At 35.2% G+C, this 21,286-nt stretch overlaps 1 protein-coding gene across 3 annotated transcripts in view; it reads left to right on the top strand.

Annotated features, from left to right (window-relative positions):
* ctnna2 (catenin (cadherin-associated protein), alpha 2) overlaps positions 1–21,286 on the top strand; it is a 562,621-nt gene that overhangs the window by 327,587 nt on the left and 213,748 nt on the right. The window lies entirely within an intron of this gene.

The raw sequence follows: 21,286 nt of genomic DNA, 5'->3' as shown, positions 1-21,286 counted from the left end.
TCCCTGCTGTAAGTAAGCAAATAAAGGTAGAAGAAAAAAGAAATCTTGCCTAAGCTAAGCTTATCTAAACCTGATAAAAAAATAAGAGTTATTCTACTGCAGGCCGAATCTCACTAATCTCAATAAGGTGATAAGAAGTATGTTTTATGAATGAAGAAAGCTGATTACATTCTTCGAGTATGGCATTTGTAGTCGGTAACCCTTTAGAAGAAAGACATGTCATGAAAACATGAAAAGTTTTGACACTTGACTTCCAGAAGCCCCAAGCCATCTATAAAACGCCTTTTGTTGTGAATTCATTATCTCCTGAAATCTGTACAGTGCGTAATTAGTTTGAATAATCTACATCAAATGCTGACTTGGGCATTTTACATAAGAATAAGGAAGAAGAAAATATTGTATTTAATTAACCCTTTAAATAAATCAAACTATATAGCTAAATAAATGTGCAGTACAGAGGGTGAAGTCACTTTTCATTCGAATGATTTGGTTCTTTTAAGTCTTCTTTACAATGTTAGAAGAAAGTAAGAATCAATTTGTATAAAAAGACAACATAGATGTATTCGAAAGCATTGTTCCTGAAATGTTCTTTCCTTACTGAAATTCCCATTGCAAAAGATTAAACATTGGGAACCATCAATAGAGCCATTTTGAGATTGCAGCGTGAATAATGGTTTAATGAATGTAATTATAGTAGCTCTTTTATTAACACATCTCCAGTCTTGCAAACTGTACGTTGCTACAAAATGCAGCAACCAGAACACAAACAGAATTCCCTATGAGTATTTCTTTTGATTTTACTTTTAAACACAAATAAATATGCAAATAGTAACACCTTAATTAGCTCACAGAAACTGGCAATAAGTGAGGCCTTGGTAATTGAATTTTGATAAGTGGCTCAATAGGGTGATCGGCCTGATTGACTTGAACTTTTCCTTTTATCTGGGTGCTGTTTGAGCAATCGATTGTGGTAGGACGATATGCACTGGATAATTCACTACAGCCTCCCAATTAAAATAGAAATCTTTACTGCTCTGCAGGATTCAGGAACAGCTATTGCTAAACGGCAGTTGTAGAAGGCACAGTGGATGTTTACTTTTGCTTAAATATAAAGCTTTAACAAAATATATAGTTTAATAAATTATAAGGCTCTGATTAATAGTGTATGAGGACACTTTTGCTTTATGGCACATTTTTTTTTGGCTCATTCTTTTATGGGTAAGTATGTGTTAAGTATAGAGTAAAAGCCAATGAAAATGATTTTTTTTTTTCAGCCAGCAAATTAAAAAAATCCATTAAGAGGGCTGGGTGGATTTAAAAAGGACAGAATCAAAGGCACTGCCTGCCTATTAAAATCTGTACCTGACCTTTTCATGTGGTTAATTAAGATTTAGGTACGCAAATCACATCTTCATCTGTCTGTTTCCACCAAAAAAAAGACATGACTATTCTGCGCCCCTCCATAACACAGATTGACCTGTTAAAGAGCACTGGCTTGATTGATCTCCTGCTTGTATTAAAGTTTCAAACTGAGGATGACATTGCCCTGATGGCTTAAGTAGTATGTGAATTTTGGTGTACTTTGTCTGCCACTGTCAGATATTCATACATCAGATATTTTTATTTCATTTTACAGGATCAAAGATAGGAAGATTGTTTGAGGTAGACAGGCCCATTTTATATTTTTTGAGTTGAAATGGCAGTGTCGAATTGAATGTGTCACATACCCAGATCACTTGTGAATAGATGCCATTTGACAGGAGATGCATATTCAGTAGCCTCTTATCAACTAAAGTGCAGCAAAACTGTCTCTAGTGGTTTGGCTGCTTCATCCACCTGCCTTGTCATTGGCTGCTGTAACTGACTTGGGAAGAAAGTGTGGTTTTATAAAGACAGTTAAGAGGTGAACTTTGAATTTTACAATATATGGGATGATAAGCCAGAATGATTGCAAATTATATTTATGCCAGTGCTTAGATGGTGCAGCCCCACCAGACAAATTAAATGGAAATCCTAGGTGGAGAGTACTTTTAGAAAACTTTGCTTTATATGTACTGTGCATACAGACATACACGGGTGACTGTGCATTAAATATTCTGCTTTAAAAGAAATATGGACTTCCAGTCCTTGCTTTTCATCTTTGGAAGTGCCTCAATTCTTTGATGTCTTCTACCACAGCTATAATGGAGTACTGTATCAAATTTCAATGTGCTGTGTATATCCCACAGTTACGCTGTGGTATTCTATGGTTCTGTTCGGTATGCTGAATTCAACACTTCACTGCCCAAAGAAGATCAATACGTTGCACTTGTGTTGTGTTATATGTTACTAAAATGGTAGTACATTTAATCTGTTTTTTTCTGTCTAATTATCATATTTCTTGAATATATAAGGTATGTTATATGTTTTAGTAATATATAAAAGATGTAGCCTAGCTACTGTTTTAAAATGTAATGTGTCTGTATAGGTTTTTTTCTGAAAAGGGAATTACATGCCATGAAGGAGCATGGATTGGACCTCAGGTTTTTTAATGTGCCTGGTTTCATGGAAATTTTTAGAAAACAATTAATGTAATGGAGTGACTATAGCTAGTCCAAACAACTTAAATTTGTAATATTGCCATTTGTTGTTATGTTGTCGAAGTAGAGTATGCACCACTTGAAACATTTTCATGTAATTTGCAAAACAGTAGTATAAATAATGGCATCTAGATACAGTCTGCAAGAACAACATTAGTACTATAGTTGATGTACTGTACAGTATGGATATCTGTGGATATTACTTCATGGAATTCTTGTGTCATGTAATTTGTGTCCATGTATTTGGCACATGTCCCAAATTAAAACAAAAACACATACTGTAAAGGAGACGTTTGCTGAGACCTGCAAAAATAGAAAAACTTACTTTAGAAATGTAAAATGAATAAATGCCGCTAACAAAATTCAAAGTATCGCAAATATTTGTCTTTTGTCTTTGTCTCCTTAAGTAGAGCAAGTAGTCAAAATGTTGACTCTCAAAACAGTCTATTAAACAACTACGAGCTTTTATCTTATTTCTTACCCAAACCTTAAAACCAAAATATTAGTTTTAAAAGTTTTTTTTTTCTACTATGGAGATCAGATTTTTCCCTATGTTTTGGTAGTCCTGGCCTGTCATTCCATATAAAAGAACTGTCATTCCTTGCCTTTCTACTTATATTTTGTACATTGGGGAATTTACTAGAATCGTTTTTTTTTGTTTTATGATTTAAATCAGGGATTACAATATTTGAGTTGTTTTCTTTGTGTTCCATTATAGCCTATGAGCATTCCTTCTCCAATGTAGGCTATGGGTAATCCATTTTGTCATTTGTTTTAATCTCTCCCCCCCCAAAAAAAGAGCCAAAACATTGGGCAGACAACTGCTGAACATGTACAAGAATTAATTTACCACTGGCTCCATCTATGATCACCACATGAGACAATAAACTTCCCACAGAAAGTTGATAGCACTTAATTCAAAGTGCAAGTATTGCCAGATTGCCAAACAAGAAAAAAAGAGCGAACACATATCTGCCTTTATGGAATGGCATGTCTGCAAACTGCCCCAAAACCATAGCAGCTTTTTTAAATTAAAGTTAAATGTGTACAGAATGTGTTGTTCCCCTTGCATTGTAAGTACATGGTTAATGAAAATATCAATGTTTACAATTCATTTAAAATCACTTTTTTTAACATTCTGATTCCTAAGTCTTTAAATCTTTTAACAGCCTAAGGTATAATTCCCTATGCCATTTCCTATGAGAGAAATGTTTTTCTCTCTGAGTTTCTGCTGTTTTCAGATGCAAATTAACCCAGGGGCAAGTTTCCTGGGCCTGTTCTCTGTGCATTGTTCTTAGTTATACATCCTGGTGTTGACTGTGGGAAGTACATGTACATCTCTATAAATTAGAAAATCTTCCTCCTCTGTTTAAGTGCATGTGTGGTACGTCCCAAATCAAGATTTTCTGCTGGCTTTCAGTTCATTCCATACAATACATTTTAGCTATCTGATAGTAATAATAATAGAACATTATATTAATTAATATAATAACAATATTAATAAAAAAGGTTATTCTCGGTTTATTATCTAATACATCCCCAATACAAATGCATGATTTAAAAGACTATAGATAACTGTTAAAGATAAAAAAACAACACTTTTTTATGCACAAATGCAAAAATGTTTTTTCTTTCTTGTTTCCCCTTACCACTAGGGCACACAAGCGTTTTCTTGCAGGGATTAATTTTGTTTTCTTTCTTTTTTTCTGTCTATTCTTCTCTTTAGCCATGGTTCAGACATTCTGAATGGTTAAAGATGGTACAGCTCCTTTTTTATTTTTAAAGGTTCTATTTACAATTTAACAGGGAGTGTCTCCTTCACAACATGTAGTTTTTAATTCTGATTAAAAACATGGATATAAAAACTACATTTCCCAATGTGCCACACGTTAAAATATTCCATGAACTAATATCAACACATATCCATACTGTAATCAACTAAAGTATTAGAATCATTCTTGAAAATTGTTTTAATCTAGATGTCATTATTACAAAGCAACAGGCTGTACACTATATAGTCAAATCACTATTCAAAATTTTTATTTTAATCTAGGCCCCTTTTATGTTTTTTTTTACTTTTAAATACAATTTTTTTTAACAACATCCTGTCTCAACAATGTAATTATTGCATTTAATGAAGTTGTTGATAGTATGCACACAGTATGTTTAGCACTAATGGTTTAGAAAACATTTACCAATGTTTCTGTCAACCATATGCAGCTCCAGAACTTTAAGAATTCACTGCACCTAATGGTAGTGTTAAAAACTACTACAGTCCTGCATCATATTATTTTACAAACCAAAACAGTCATGACGGTTTGCTGTCTGTGATACCAACGTGTGTGGTATACTAACAGGTTGAACTTTTTCATGCTGGCTGCATGCTGCAGGTAGAGGTGCAAATTCAGGAACCCACATTATCCCCATTAATAGAAATTAGCAGGGTGATTTTCACTTGCATTTCCATATTGCATGAAAAAAACAAATGTGATTATTTGTGCTGCTCCTTCTATCTTAGCTTTTAATTTCTATTGTCATTTGCATGTCTATTTGTTTTCAGAACAAATAACTTCCAAACATTAAACAGAACTGGAAAATGCAGACTGTTGATGTCACTATAGCACGTTCCTGTGTGAGTGATGTAAGTGATGGGAATGGCCTTAAGATCTTGAGAATTATACTTCAAGTGAGGGATGCAAATTAATTATAGCCACTTTACTATCACTGCTGCTTGTTCTTAGAAAAAGGTTTGTCTGCAGTGAGCCGAGGCATCCTGATGACCTCCTCTCCTGAGATCGTGGATTTGCAATCACCACAAGCAATAGACATGACTGGCATCTTTAATAGAATATGTGACTGAAACATGACAAGAATGATTTGGTAACCTAGGAAACCAGTGTGCAGGCTTTTTGTTCCACAATAGAAATGCAAGATTATGTATAAGAAAATGAGATAAATAAGCATAAAACCATTTTAAACCATGTTGGTAATGTGTAGGAAATATTACCCGTTTTAGCCAGGTGTGTTGAGCCATGATTACTTTATGTAATCATTTTAGTTTGTTATGGTATTTTATTATTTTATTTCTGTGAACTTCCCCGAAATTAGTTCAGTTTTTTTTATGTGTATAGTTGGGTTTATGACATACCTTGTTGGTTGTTGTTGGTGGGACATTAATTCATGCGCACCCTAGGCACCACAGGTGTCCCGTTCTTTTGGTAAATTCTCAGAGGCATTGTGGACACACGATGGGGTAAGATGCACGTTACTGTCTCTCTCCAACGAACTTCTGTAATTTTACTTGAATCGATGTATTTTTGTTTTAAACAGTTAATAATGTGGTGTGATGTATTGGTGACCCCTTTATGAAGCATGTGCTGCACTGTTAGGTTGCAAGTAATGTTTCATTTGATGAATTAGAATGTTAGGATCCTCTAAAAAAAATCTTAACGTTTTAATTCATCAAATGAAGCGGAACTGTGGCGCCCAGGATGTACATTTTTTAATGCTCCACCAACAACAACCAACAAGATATGTCATAAACCCAACTATACACATAAAATAATGGAACTAATTTTGGGGAAGTTCACAGAATTAAAATAATAAAATACCATAACAAACTAAAATGATTACATAAAGTTTTCATGGCTCAACACACCTGGCTATAACTTCACCATCCCAATCCTGATGAAAAGGTCTCACATATATATCATAGATGAAGGTGACAGTTGCATCCTCAACTAGCAATAGTGCTGTATCAACAAAATCATAGTTGTAATTGTTCTGTGCCCCCAATGTAACGACAAGTCAATGTATATGTGTAACTGATGCAGCTGTGGTGTGCACCTACTTGGATGCAATCATAACCTCTCGTGGGCTGAAATTATATACAACAACACTCCCTAGACCGCAACGGATATCATTACACCACAAGACTGCCTTCTGTTGTGCCACGGGAGAATTGTACCCTTTCCAGGCTTCAAGGCTGCAACATGACTTCTGCTTAGTACTAGGCTTAGGCTTGAGCCCTGTTACTTATACAGTACCTTCAGAAAGTATTCAGACCCCTCTACTTTTAGTTGTAGACTTATTTCAAAATGGATTGAATTGATTATTTTTTGCCATCAACACATAATGACAAAGTGAAAACACCTTTTTAGGACTTTTTGCAAATTGATTTAAAATAAAATGTACAAGCCCATGCCCACATGGTTCCTTCACAAACATATATAGTTTTGAACCAGAAAACAAACAGGAGATAGATGTAACCAGCAGTCTACTGTGGTAGCCCAACTCTGAAGTTTCTGCCACTGACCACCTTTTCTTTTCATTTTCTAGTTGTCACACAAGGGTGGTGGATTTTTTTTTTCATAAAAGAAATGGAACTAATTTCTGTGTTGATGGCAGAGAACCTTAACACCCAGAAAACGATGCTCTATGGAACTATGGCGAGCAACAGTCAGAACAAATAAACCATGAATATGCAAGCAGCTAAGTTAGAAATTCTGGAGCCAAAAGTGATTGTTTGTGGATAGATATAGACAAGACATTTCAACCATATTGCACTTTTGTTACAGTTAATTAACTGTATTTTTTACTTTATACTATTTTCCTACTTTTGCTTTGTATTTTATTCTTTTACTTATCCTGTCACCCATATTGGCACTTATTTTAAGTATGATTCTGATAATATTTGTATGGAAATGATTTTTGTTGCCTAGGTTGTGGAGGTAGAGCCACTGGTGTATTTATTTCTGTACATTATGGCAACAATTGTATGCATTGAACAGAGGTTGGTGGTGGAGGAGGAGATATAGAAATACCATTTAATACAGCAAGACAGTGGTAGGTATGCTAATAGGCAGTAATATGTGGCTATTTCCTGTTCTGCAGAGAAACAAAGGGTTTTTAATTATATTGTGAAATGATGTTTGAAGTTCTATATTGGGTCAGAGTGTGATAAACCTGAGGGATTGGGATATTTTGGAAAAAAAAAAGTCTTCTGTTTCAGTTTATGCCCTTACGATGTTCAAACCAGAATTTTTAACCAATTGTCCAAATCCCTGTTGGTGCTCGCCGACTTTGATATAATTCAGAGCAGAGATATAAATGCAGTCATGAATCATAAACTCAATAGATCGAACAGAAAAAAAGATGAATGTTCAGTGTCAGGCATTTGTAATATTTAGAAATATGATAGGTATATGGTATATGTTAACTCTTTAAAGATGCTACTTTATGCTATGTTTGAAGGTACTAGCATACTGGCAGTAGGTCTATATGACCATATTAGTTTAGCATGAATACACAGGCCTTTTTAAACAGCGTCTGGCTTCGTTAGTGTTTGCCAATCTCTTCATATTATATAATATATTATATATATATATTACACAGGGATCGGAATCCATAGAAGAGCACCTCTAAGGGGAATGGGTGAAGCAACTATGAGTGTGGTGGAGAATATGTAATTTGTTTTGTATTTTATTTTGTCACAATGAAACTATTTCACAAAACAAAAAGAATACCTACAGTATATATACTGATGGACAAAAGAAACGCGTCAGACTGCGTGGAACAGGCTGAAGAGTGACTCAAACGTGAAGAGGACCTGATGCCACTGCTGACGAGTCCATCGCAGCCTCTGTCTGGCCCAAGCCAGTCGGTTGTGACGACTAGGAGGTGTGAGCAGATCTCTGACAGGTCGCCTTGCTCTAAGGCCAGCAGTATGCATCCTCACTGTCCTGTCACTGATGTAGGCATTGTGTCTGCCGGCAGTTTCAGCAGCAGTACAGGTGGCAGATCTGAAACGATGTCTCAGATGGACCAGTCTGATGTGTCGGTCCTGCTCTGGTGTGGTCACTCGGGGGTGACCGGATCTTATAATAATAATAAACTTTATTTTATATAGCGCCTTTAAAGGTGGTAGTGTCAGAAACTCCAAACACGGTCTCAAGACGAGAAAGTAAGATGTCATGGTCAACAGTGTCAAAAGCAGCACTGAGATCAAGAAGGATGAGTGTAGAAAGAGAACCAGAATCAGAAGCTATTAGAAGATCATTAATGACTTTGACCAGGGCAGTTTCTGTGCTGTGAAGTTGACTGAAGCCAGATTGGAGGGGTTTGAAAAGGTTATTTGCCATGAGGCGGTTATTTAACTGAAATGTGACAGCGCGTTCTAGAATTTTTGCAAAGGGTAAGTTGGAGATGGGGCGAAAATTGCTTAGATTGTCGAGAGCCATGTTAGGCTTTTTTGGCACGGGAGTAATAGCAGCAGTTTTGAGGACTGCTGGTACAATGTAATTGCTCAAGGATTCATTTATAATATTGAGGACAATGGGACACAGGACTGAAAAAAAGTGGTGGGAATGGGATCCAAAATAGATGTGGTGGGTTTCATGTGTGTAACTAGTTTGTCGAGGGATGCTTAGTCAAGAAGAGAGAAGTTGGAGAGACGGAAACAAGAAAACTTGGATAAGGAGGGAGGGGGTATTGTATGGAAATTATATGCGTAGGGGAGAGAATGTGATGCCGGATGTTGTTGATCTTGGAGGTAAAGAAATCTAAGAATGTGTTGCAAAGTTGCAATCAGGCAGGTAATGTGGTGGGGAAGTTTGGCTTAAGCAAACTGTTGATGGTGGAGAAAAGATGTCTGGGGTTGTTATGGTAATTTTCAATGATGTGAGAGAAGTAGATGGATCTAGCAGACTCTATTGTAACCTTATATTCAGATAAGTAATCTCTCCAAGCCTGATAATGTACATTTAGGTCAGAAAGACGCCACCTACCCTCAACTTTGCGAGAGGCTGCCTTCATAGATTGCAGATGGTCGTTGTACCAGGGGGCAGGGCGAGAGAAGGAGATAGTTAAAGTTTTTAGAGGAGCAAAGGTGTCAAGGGTAGATAAAAGAGCACTGTCAAGTAACTGTATTTTGTCCTCTAGAGGGTCAGAGGGAGAGAAACAAGATAAGGAGGATAGAAGAGAATTTGCAAATCTTGTCTCATCAATTGATTGCCAGTTGCAGAAATTTACAGAGCGTGAGGGGGAAGTGTTAGAAACAGGTAATTCCAGATTAAAGAGAATAGCTAGCTGGTCAGAGAGGCCTAGATCAACGGAAGAGCAGTGGGAGACAAAAGAGTCATTTGCAATGATTAAATCTAGGGTGTGTCCTTTGTTATGTCTAGGGGTCCAAACAAACTGAGTAAGATCAAAACATCCCAATAGAGAAAGGAAGTCCATAGCCAGCCTGGATGACCTCGAGTCAATGTGTATATTAAAGTCCCCTAGAATAAGGACCGTTTTAACCTAGAATAAGGATCCTTTTAAATTTAAGGCATAAAAATTAGAGTAAATTAGCAAACTCACCTAAAAAAGCTTCACAGGGTTTGGGTGGTCTATAATCTGTGGCAATGATAGTAGATTGGGGGATTGAGACATTTAAAACAAGGCACTCAAAGAAGAGGGAGGTATAGTAATGAGACTTAAATTGTAAAAAAGGTTGTTAATAACAATGATGCCCCTGCCTCTGCCTGAGAGACGTGAAAGGTCAAATAAACCATACCCAGGAGGGACTTGCTGGTTAAACAGCAGTCCATCGTTTTGTCTGTGCCAGGTTTCGGTTAAGCACAGAAAGTCCAGTTTTTATTTTCTTTGATAATGTCACATAAAAGAAGAGCCTTGTTGTTTATGGAGTGCATATTGAGAAGCGCTGATCTGGCCAGACTCGGGGATGCAGGGGAAAGCGGAGTGCGTTCCAGGCGCGGATGTGAGAGAAGATTTTGTTTGATTGTGAGATGCAATGCCTCACTACACAAGCTTTATTGCTGGTCAGAGGGCTTAAAACAAATGGACAACTTTTTGTAAAAGTACATAAGCTATAACTATAGTATTATCATTCCAGAAAATGTTGTGTTTCTTTTTTCCATCAGTATTTATTTACATTTGCATATGCACATACTGCACTGTATATACTGTATACTGTATGTACGTTTACAAGGATATGTTTTTTCTTGGCACTAATTGTCTATCTGGATGATGAGTAAAAAACAGTTTACTGCTAGTTATTCACTTTCCCAGTTATTTTTACAAGAAATAATACATTTTTTGTCAAGGAAAACTATTTTTAATTGCAGTAATTGTGGCATCTCAATTCAGATCTGCATTGTCGGACAAGTAGAGAACATCATGCAACCATATATGAGTCTCATTAGCCTGAATTTGTTTAAAAGGCAGCTGCAACTGAGGTGTGTCAAATTTGACTTTGGTGTGAACGAATAAGCTTAGTTAAATTATTTATCAAAATTCCTGTTTTGATGATACTACAAAACATCTCTGGAGGGAGCATATAATCTACAAAAGAAGTGAATATCTGACAGCAAGAACATCTGCAAGGCAGGCTTAAAACCGTGGGAATTTCCAGACAGCTTTTCCCCTATTGTGTGCTCGCCATTGCTGTCATTCATTCCTTCTCAAGTGCATTTAAAATCCTTAGAAGAAGAACAAAATAAGTACAATCAATTCCTTTTCAAGCAAGAATCAACTTACTAAGATTGCTATGGTTAATACCCTGTGAGAGGAAAAATACAGAGCCCCCGTTTTCAAAGCATTCTGTCTTTTTTATAGGGTCATTAAAGTTAGTGACTCAGGATACTGTAGTTCTGCTGTGACCGGCTATTATGATGACTTCCTTTTTTGAAGTTTTTTTCTATTTTACTTTTAACATTTTACTCCTGTTCCTGCTTTTAGTGGTGGTAAATACAGTGCTTCAAGCCTCAGGTCTGCATAGCTTAAACCTTAGAACCTTAGAACTGTTTTTTTAAACCAAGAAAAAATGACCTTTATTAAGCCCCTCTCATCTTTTATTCTTCTTTTTTACCATTGTTTTATATTCTTTCCTGTATTTTTCAGAACTCTGCAAGCAGCCGTGTGATATGTCATCTCTAATTTTAAAAACAGAATAATCCAATGTAATGAAATACATTTGTAAATTTGGATGGGGTCATTTCAGAATAAATAATGACTCCAGTGTATCTGGTATTCATTCTGTTGATTAGATTTATGAAATGTGAGCTAATTATTCTTTAAATGCCTTTTAATCTATTCTATTTTAATTTTTACACTAAACAGGAAAAAATTGCATATTCATCAGAACAACCTTTAAGATAACTTTTGACTTGCAATATGCTTTGGTCCTAAGCACTAGGTTTTATACCATGCAGGAGTGATTTGGGGTCTTTACTTCCCTATTGCTCCTTACAAATCAAATCTACTCTGGCTCAGATCATTTGCTCAAACCACTATTGCAGAAAATAGGTAAAAGCTTTAATTTGCAGGTTAAATGTGCACAGCTCCTTAACTTAAATTTGCTTATGCACAGAAATTCAAGTTGAATAATTGGAGTGAGTGCCTACAGACAACTCAATAAATAAGTATCTCACTAAATAAGTAGAGACAGGTTGGTTCATTCTGCAACGGTTTGGAAAAATGTAATTAAAAACTTGAGGATGCATCTTGGTATGATTATGTTTGAACATTATTCAGGTTCTTAAAAGTGTTTGTGGTCAACAAGAATCATGTACAGTACATGAACGTAGTCCTCCTGAGAATCACAAAGGCTCTCCTAAATCTAGTTTAGTGAATCGTTTCTACACATTCATAGCTAAACTTACTGTATGTGGCTGTTCCCTTTTCAGTGGACAATATATTTTTTTTTGTTGTTGAGTTGTTGTTTTGTTCTTTGAGTTTTGTTGTTCGAAACCTACAGTAGTACTCAAAGCTACGACGTGCTAAAAATACAAATAATATAAAATAATATCGATTGATGAAAATGATGCTGGGGTAGGATTGCTTATTCTTCTAGGCTGGGAATTGTGCCAGTCTCATTTTTCCCTTTTCTTTAACTTTAACTTTAACTCTTTTCCCTGTCTATCACTGTTCACTGGCCTGTTCTTCTTTCATATAATAATCTATCATTTAAAATACTTCAAGGTTTGTTAAGTGTTAAACAACACCAATAGTTTTTTCTTTTATATTTTACCATTTTTTCCACCTATATTATACCAAAACTAAAACCTCCCATTAAAAAGGTCTTCATTGTTTCAGTTGTACCTAATATTATATACAGTAGATAGCAATAATTCTGGTTGTAAATACGGGTCTACTGTATTTACCTTGTAATCTTATAAATTAGGGTCACCAGTGTGTTGTGACTCATAATGGTGCAGTGGCAACCATTTTATATGAATTTTCTTTTTCTTTCTCACAGAATGTTACAGTATGTAACAGATTTTAGCGTAAAATTGAACAGTTCTACGAATGCGTTTGATGGATATCAGTTGAAATGTCTCACTTTCAAGCTTATTTTTTTTGAGATGTTGCTTGATTTTGATATTTTTGTACTCTGTTCCTCAAGATTTTAATCAAAAACCTCATAATATTAGTGAGAAATGGACCAGAGCAAGCCTGCTTGGCAGATGTTTGGGTTCAAAATCTGTTCTATAAACTAGGTTATTTACTGATACTGTAGGTCTACATAATTCCTGGTTTATTTCTACTTCATGACACAACATCTGAAGTCATTGATAGATGTATTTTCACAGATAAAGCATAGCCGGGTTATGATGTAATGTCTGTTAAATATAGTTCGTTGTCAGGAAAATAGTAATACTAGCTAATATCTTGTTCCTTGTAAGAATGCTTTTAATTTTTTTTAATTGACATAACTTTTCTATATTTCATATTTGCCACAGATTAGAAGCCTATGGCATGCCATGTTTATGCTGCTTTGTACATTTGATATAAACCACTATTTTCCATTTCCTGGGAATGCAGGGTTTCTTGGCATGTATTAAATTTCATTTTGAGATGATACATATATTGTTTAACATCATGATTGTTAGGGTTTATATTAAAAAAAGGTTGAATGATGGGCTCTTATGGTGCTCATAACATTTCCATTTTGTTCTGCAAAGACAATTTAAGAAATTGTGTTATATTAGCTGTTTTTCATTATTTCAAGTAACCAGTTGCTGATATTATGAGCAGTGAAATCACCTGTTTAGGGTGATAACTATAGGGTGATAACTGGTGTTTCAGGAATTGGAAACAACATATTCTGCCCCCATTCTGCCTCCCATTTTGTTTTAAATATACTCTCACATAGTTTCCACTTGTGTGAATTGGTTTGGGTTTCACTATTGATTTTGGAGAAGCCAATAAATTTGACTTCCTTAATGTCTTTAAGAATTTCAAATACACGAAAGAGGCCCCTTTATAAACATTTCTTTGTGACCAAGAAAGCAACTGGTTGCATTTTTCTGGACTGCAATATTTTGTTTTGTATCCTGGAGACAAAAATTGTCCTTAGTGATTACTGATAACGCATTGTACTATTTTAATTCAACATGATTTATTTAGCTACTGTATACTGTATGTCTGTTTCTTCCTTTGTTGTTGCTCCCCCTATGTGTCTAGAAGATGAAAATGATGAGTCTATATAACCATCTAAGTCTTTCTGAAAAGCAGCCTCATCAAGTTTTTTTACGATTTAAAGTAGTTATTTTTTGTTGTCGGCATACAAAAACTTGCACTTGTCTACGTTGAATGTTATATGCCATGTGTCATTCAAGTCCTGAATTCTTTCTAAACCATTCTTTCTTCGTTCTGCGAAAGAAATGTTTCTTAATTCCCTTAAATTTAGTATTGTCGGTGAATTTTATTAGTTTCCTGTGCCAGTTTCTAGATCATACAAATTAGGAAATGCTGTGATCTTGAGGCGCTCCAATAATCACGTTACCCAGTCTTGATCATTTACTTTTTATCTGTACTCTCTGTTTCTTGTCTATTAACTAGTTCTTAAGCCAAATATATGAATTACTTTGAATGGTTAATTTCTGCAGTTTGAGAACTAATATTCTTGTGAGAACCTATGTCAAAAAGCATCTGATTATCTAAATATACAGTATAGTACTACATTGTACATACTCTTTCTGTATCCATTCCTGCTGTTGCTTGTTGAAAAACGGCCGTTAAAAAGAACCACGTTTCCTCAATCCCTATAATTACTATTACTTATTGCCATACACAGACAATGTTGAGTGTACTTTTTAATTATGTTTACCATAATCTTTCACATAATAGAAGTACGAGTTATTGGTCTGTAATTACTTGGTTTCGTTTTGTCATCCTTTTAATGGATGGATACAACATTATCACTTTTCTAGACAGTGGGTATTACCCATGTCCCAGGAGACTGATGGAAGAGTTTGGTTAATGGCCTATGGATAATATCTCTTGTTTGCTGAAGTGCAATTGATAGAATGCTCTTGGGTTCTGGAGATTTTTTTATCTTAAGTGCTTCAGACAACGACATAATACTGAAACAGCCCTTTTTAAGGTAATTAAACAAAATCTATTTCAAAAGTAACATCTTCAAGCTCTGTGTTTCCTGTTCTGATTTACGCACAGCGTAAAGTAAGTCCTGGTAAGTACGTCATTACAGTTGTCAGGCCTTGATGAAATATAGGTATATATCAATAATGCTGATTTAGACAGGCAGCAAAAATGTCCTAACCAAGCAGTTACGCAGGTGGTAGAACCTTTGTCACGTTCCTAACATGGGAACAAGTAAAGGTTTATTCCATGTTGGTTTAATACAACAGCCAAAATGTTGTGTAGCTTTTCTTCTGTTTTCAGCATGGAATAAACACATTCCTAACATGCTTTCTAAGTGATGACCCCTCAATAATTATAATATATAGTGTATATATATATAATAAATACAGATATATATGTAGTCAAATAAATGAGTTTTTTATATTTTACCATATTTTTGCTAAATTGCTGTTCGGAAGACCAGTTATCAAGCTCTGAATAGTTTGGCATCGTTGACATCATTTAATTGAATTGGACACTGATTTTAATAACCTTACGGATTATTATTGGAATGGAACAGTGGTACAGTGGTTAGCATTGCAATTTTACAGCGCTGGGGTCCTGGTGTTCCCATGGTGTGTGTGGGTTTACTCTAGGTGCTCCGGTTATCTTCACAGTCCAAAGGCATACTGGTAGGCTGACTGGCTTCTGTGATTGTGTCCGTGTCTATTTGTGATGCATCCTACCTTGCACCCATTTCCTGCCAATATACACTAGTGTCTGGCTCCCCAGTGACCCTGTATTGGATAATGCAGTTACAAAAAGGATGGATTTTATGTTTAATATGCTTCTGTTTCATTGAGCCTATTTCTGTCACAAAGTATTGTGTAGTACCATTATAAGTGACAACAGTATTACTGATTTTAAAGTAAAAACACTACCATCTCAAGATTGTTAAGACTGAAGGTCCATTGAGTTTTAAATGTAAACATACTGTAGAACGTACTGTAAAGTGTCTCTAAGAAGACTGAAACATTACTGAAGCACATATCACATTTTTAGTGGAGACATTACATTGGCAATCATTCCCATGGACAAAGGTTTGCATACATTTTGTTAATCGATTTATGTAGTGGAAGTAGTTCCTAATTTTCAAAAAGCACTTCATTGGTGTTCTTTAAATGGATAGGTCAAGAAGCTTTTTGTCAAAGACAAAAAAGCCTCAATTCTGCATTGCTGTGACTTTAATTGCACTCTTTATTACTATAATAATGATGATTATTATAAATAGTAATAAGTATAACAGCTAAATTAAATGCTCTCCAGGATAATCTGTAATAAGTGTGTTCTGTTATAGAGCTGTATTATGCTGTTTAGAAATAAGTACATATTATTAGTGAATTCAGGTGGGTAGCTGCATCAGCATGCGTAGGCTGCAAAGGAACACGTAATAGGTTTATTCCATGCTGAAAAAAAGAAGAGAGAAAAAACAACGTTTCGGCCGTGGAGCCTTCTTCAGATGTCAACGCTTGTAACTCAGACTGAAAGTCAAAAACACAATTACCTTGATATATAAAGATGTAGAAGAAATGGCAGCACAAGCCATCCTGTCTGACTTAGCTGTTTAACTGTACTGCCTCCCTTTTCTTTTCACACAGTTGGAGTTGCCTTTAAGACAGAGCCATGTTTGAATGACTCTGCTAATACTGCTGACATGCTGTCAGTGCTTTTTGAGATTACCACCTTCTCTTTTGAGTGTGAAGATGAAAAACGAAATGACAAAATAAAAGCCTCTGTCACCGCATTGCTGACAGACATTGATGGACCAATTTAAAGCAGACGTTGAAGATTGTCACACAGTAAAAGGGCTGGAGGGTGCTGCTCTAATTAAGGAACATATGGCAGTAATAGTCTGTTATCATACACCAATGATGTCTATTTTCATATTCAGACTCAACATTATTTATCAGCAAAGGTCACCTATATTTAAGCCACCATCAAACTCCCTTTCATTTAAAAACGATTGTACAGAGGGACTGGATTTATAAGTACCCCAAGTACTGAAACATTTGATTCCAAATGAAATACTTAATAAAATAAGTATAATATAAAAATAAAATAAAAATACAATATTTTATGAAATATTATGTAGAATCATATATATGTGTAGTTATATAATATGATATAATTTAGTATACAGTATCATGATACTATAAAAAGTATAAAGTCTTTTGCTGTTCTTGTTTAACTTTTCCTGACTATGTCTGACACTTTGCGTGTCCATTTATTTAAAACAGTCTTTGGTCACTTAAAAACCTAAACTGCTGTGTATTTGTCAAAATATTTCTGTTTATTGCATACTTATCTTAAAATCAATTTGAGGTAATGATAATTATGGTATTGTTTTTATGGGAGTTAAAAACCTTCCTAGGAAGGCCACAGTTTCATTGCAGCCAGAGAACAGGATGTAATCGATTGCTTCCTCCATTTGATGTTAAAAAATCCCACATTTCCATCTGGCCCTCATTCTAATAACAGGCTCTGAGCAGAATGAGTTATTTCTTTATCTTTCTTAAAGGTTTGGTTTCTAAAAGGACACAGAACGTCTAAATCAGCACAAATGTGACCTCAAACGTAAATGATGCATCAGCTGGCAAAACCTTTAATAAATATAAATATATAAATTGTAGCACCAGAGCATATCTCTACAATTCTGGCAGAGCTAGTATTTATTTAGACAGCTGATTACAAAAGTCCTACTGGCAGTACAATCTGCCTTTCCAGATTACTCCTTGGACATTCTCTCATTAACCTTGCAAGGTGATTTTACTAGTGCATTAGGATTATATCATGAATGCACTTTAAGATAACAGATGCACAAATCAATGCAAACCTGTAAGTGGAAAATATGGATACAATAAAACATGACCTTAACGTTTAATCTATCAGGTTAATAACAATTGCCTGACAAAACTGATAGCATTTTCATCTCACCCATAACTTGGTTTATATGGACATGTCCGTCTGTTCTTCAAGCGGTAGCTTTTGGAAGCAGAAAGAAATGGAATGGCATCACATCAAAGTATTTGATAGATACTGTCATTCCATCTGTCTTTATAATGCCTGGAACTAAGAAACAATCAGAAACTCTGCAAGTAGTCCCAAGCCACATGCCACTTACAAAGAGCTTTAAATATATATATATAAACTTCTGATTAAACACTGGCAAAAAATTTAAAATATGTGTAAATGACTTCTTCATGTCTGTTGAATTTAAAGTCCCCCCTTTCATTTAGTGCAGATTTAAAGTACACAGCCTCTGTCATCCACAGTCACAAACTATTAAAATGCACAATTAATTATTGTACTTTGTGGTCTACCAAAGACCACATAGTAGTGGTATATTGTGTAGTGATTAAATACTGTATTTTAGGCATTTTTGTCTAAATTAGACATTTCATTGAAAAAAAAATAGGCAACCTAATTATTTGCATGTTATGTGATCATAGGCCAGTGGAAAAGTGTAATAAAGGTAACGTAATCTTATTAAGAATCCTGAGAGAGATACAGTATGTGGATGTTGTGTAATCTATCACCATAATGGATTGAAAGCATTGCTTGTCATATTGAGCTGTGGTCACCATACAAAGAGTAAAAAGAAGTTTTTTAAAAAGAAGAATAGCGACTATTAATAGTACAGTATATATTTTATGTTGAAAAAGTGCTTTGTTCATTTCACAGAACCTTATTTTGCCAGTTTAGGGAAATGCATTTGTGAAGTGCCATGAACACCAAATAATTAGACTGTTGTGTGTTTAATATTTATCTTCATTACTTAATGTCTTTTACCAAAACAATTAAATCAAAAGGTTTACCTTGTTCCATGTAGTGTATGATGCTGACAAATGAATCAATGTGATATCAGATTTTCACAGTGTGCCACAGTATAGCTAACAAGTTTGAAGCGTTGTTAAGTACTTTAAAATTTAAAGTACATTTTTGTCAGCTAAGTGCTTCCTTGAGTATCGTCTCACTGTTGTAGAGCAACACTGTTTCTCATCCAGAAAACTGATCTGTTATATACCTTCCCAGATATTTCCTACTGGTTTCAACGGCAGTAGTCATTATCTAGTCTGCCCAACCCTGTCCTGGTGAGCAACAGTCCAGCAGATTTCATATGTTGCTATTTAATCATCAGTTTCAAAAAACTTGGACCAGTTTTGTTTTGTCCACTTAAGCAAGTGATGTGTTCACTAAACAGATATAGAGAGCTTGAAATTAAAACACCAACACTGCTGGCCATTCCCGATCTAATTGGACCAATTAACGTACTAAATCGATCAGCATTCATGTGTAACATACAGTATACTGTATACTGTATACTGATGTACAGTATACTGTATACTGTATGTGCCATATTTGTTGATGTAAAGATGGCCTATTTGACTGCTGGATACTAGTTAAAAACCGACCAGCTCTCTGATGCTGACTATATCTCTGAAACTCCAGCACGGCAGGGAGGGGTAGAACTGCAGACTTTAATTGCCTAACTGAAATTATTGTATTAGCTTACATGGACAATTTAAAGTCTTTGCCTATTCTTAAGCTAGAAAATGTAACACCTGCTGGACCGTGGCCCTCAAGGTCCAGGAATGGGCAGCCTTGTTGTAACCTTTGTCCTTTGTAAGCCTTCAAATAAGACATGTAATTAAAATTGTTTGATTTCTAAATGAAAGATACATACTGTACAAGTTCCTTAATAGTAAACTCAATGTGTGTTCTATTTTTTGTAATCTGTAGTTATAAATTCTCAACATATTTGTAAGTAAAGGCTCATATTTCCTGTTTGACAATTTGTGTGTAAACAATCTGTAGCAATATAAGCATTGCTCAGATAGACTGGCAGAAAATTGCCTTTTAATTCCAATGGAAATCCTCCAAACTCAAATTTACAAATGTCCAAATGCTACAGTTAAAAATGGTTAAAGGTTTGCATTACTGTAACACCTAAATATGACACTTTTATTCCCTAAATTAAAGGAAGTCACAGGTACTGTGTACATTTTATGTAAAGATCTAATATTTGTTAGGATTAGCTAATTAATTTACTTTAATGTACATTCAGTCTTCCCTTAATATAGGGAGAGAATGATTTTGTTTAGGGCTTTGTTTTGCAGAGAACACTATTTTGACCTCATAATCATTCTGAAGTTTGATGCTTATGGTTTCATTTGGAGAACAGAAACAATAATCATAGTAATATTCCAGCCTTATTTAGTGTGTATGTGTTCTGTGTTTATTTATTAATTAACTTGAAATGTAATTTAAGTCCTCAGCTGCTGTCGGGTACATTCATGTGGTGGTCCCCTATGACATTTCAAATTGTGTTTGAGCGATGCCAACCCTAAACAAACATAAATCCAGAGCATGGAGTGTGAAGCAGTTTTGCTTCATCGCTGGGGCATGACAAAAATGCTGTTTACTTCCCTTGACCCCCTGACGTGAATTCATTATTTCAGAAGATTGTTTGGTTTTGGCAAGCTCCAGTGGTTGGTGTAAAGATTATTTCATTTTATCGTTCTCACTGTGCTTATGAAGCCAAACATGCTTTATTATCTTTTCAGCATATGACAACATACACGATTTTTAAAATTACTGCCATTTAGCACTTTGACAAAACAGGTAACAATACAGGCAGAGCTAAAAACATTATAAAATGTAAATCAGGAATAATATATGTTTTTAATGGGCATCAACAATTTACTCAAAACCTTTGTTAGTGTTTCCTAATACTATACAAACTTTGAACTCCGTTTCCCATTGACCAAATACTACTCAAATACATGATTACAGGAACACAGAAACATGAGAACCCAAAAAGATTTTAATAGCTAATCCATCACATGAATGTATCCAATGACTTCTGAAAAAGTTTACAGATACAGGACTAAGTTATCCATGACATTTCTGGAAAGAATTACCTTCCAGTTTGTCAGGAGCCATTGATTTTCAAGTATTTATTTACGAAAGGACTCCCCTCACGAGTTCAGATTTGATAGTAAAAGGAGACACACTGTTAGGCCCATTTACATTGTTAAAAATGGGCTCTGCTGGTTCACTAATCTCGAACCAACCCAAAAAAATATCCAGGTCATTTACTGTATGTGTGTTCTCAAGCAAGCTGCTAGTATCACAGCTTTGATTCCATGTCATTCCTCCAATGCGTTATTTCCATTAATCAATTTATCCACCTTGAATTTATAGTCTCTTTTAGCCTGTTTCAATTCATCCTGTATCTTCATTTGAATCACTTTCGCCCTTAATCTATCATTTGCTTT

This window comes from Lepisosteus platostomus, chromosome 1 (assembly GCF_059453375.1).
Source record: "Lepisosteus platostomus isolate fLepPlt1 chromosome 1, fLepPlt1.hap1, whole genome shotgun sequence".
Taxonomy (NCBI): Eukaryota; Metazoa; Chordata; class Actinopteri; order Semionotiformes; family Lepisosteidae; genus Lepisosteus; species Lepisosteus platostomus.
Note: the sequence above shows the minus strand (reverse complement) of the source record. Positions and strands in the feature narration are given on the sequence as shown.